Below are 1,310 nucleotides of genomic sequence, written 5' to 3'. Positions count from 1 at the left end.
GTGAAGGCTATGAGTCTTTGCTTCAGGCATGGGTAGCCTGCTGTACTTCTTAAGCATCCCTTTCTTCATCACACCTTTCTGGAGCTCTTATAATTGGCTAACTTCCATCCTTGCTGCCTTGATCTTGGCCTCTAGTCTCCTTTTTCATGGAGGATACTGCTTCTTGTGGCCTTTTTTTTTAATCTTGTATCCAAGCATCCCAAAGATCACTGCTTCTGTGGTGTAGATCAACTGGTTGGTTTCAGTGATGGTCATAGTAAAGATTATCCATAATGCTGCATTTAGTTCTTCTAGTAGACTGTCAGAGGATACATCTCATACTCTTGGTAATCAACCACGGAGGATCCAGGTTTCCAGCATAGCCACAATATTTTCTTTAAGCTCAGCTGCTCTCGTACTCAATCCCTTCAATACACCAGTTGTTCTTGGAGTTCTGTGAGATCTGGTGATCATAAAATCCCCTCTGACCTGACGTGACCTGTCCCACCGTTGCCATAGCATTTGCGTTATACAGCATCAGTCCTGAGTTGTGTTAGCAGTTACTTCTCTTGGATGCTGGAACAATGAGATACTTGTTGTTTTACAATTAGTCTAGATGTTAGTCTAAACAGGTTTAATCAGATTGGTAAAGCTGTTGTTTGGTCAGCATATCTTAGTTGCACTGCAATGTAGCATGTGACAATTAAAAGCCACACTTTAAAGATTAGGTGTGGCATATCATCAAAGTAGCCATTCATTTTACCGTAATCCTTGAATCTCTCCCAAATTATGTCCTTTCATCTATTTTCTTAGAATGGTAATTTCACCTTTCTCCATTCCTTTTTCACTCTTTTGGGAACTGCTGTCCCTCCTGTACTTCTCCAATGCTGATGCTAGCAACATCAGCCTCCTGTGAGTGTGAGGGCTTGTTACTTGTTGGTGTCGGTGTCAGTTACCTTGACATATTTTGTTGCATTTATTGTAAGTGGATTTTTTTTCTCTTTCTCTCTTAGCTTTTCAGATTCATCTTTTCACCACTTCTTCCAGATCTGACAGTAGCTGAACCAAAAAGTGGGGGGTTTTCAATGAGTCCATGAAGCAAGACTGATCGAATGTGAGAATTAGAGAGATTACTTTGTGTAAGGTTACTGAGACGACTGGGGTGGATGATATTCTCCTTTATTTTTCTCAGGGATCTGTATGTGGTGTGGCTGTTTTGGTTGATATGCTTCTACAATGTCACATGGAGGTGGGACAGTGCAGTTAGACTGACAGACCAAGGTGGTGGACTACCGCCGAAAGGTCTTTGCCAGTGTAGTGCTAGGCACAGT

This window comes from Pundamilia nyererei, unplaced genomic scaffold, assembly GCF_000239375.1.
Source record: "Pundamilia nyererei isolate P.nyererei 1_Seehausen unplaced genomic scaffold, PunNye1.0 scaffold00823, whole genome shotgun sequence".
In the NCBI taxonomy this organism is placed as follows: Eukaryota; Metazoa; Chordata; class Actinopteri; order Cichliformes; family Cichlidae; genus Pundamilia; species Pundamilia nyererei.
This window is presented reverse-complemented; position numbering follows the sequence as displayed.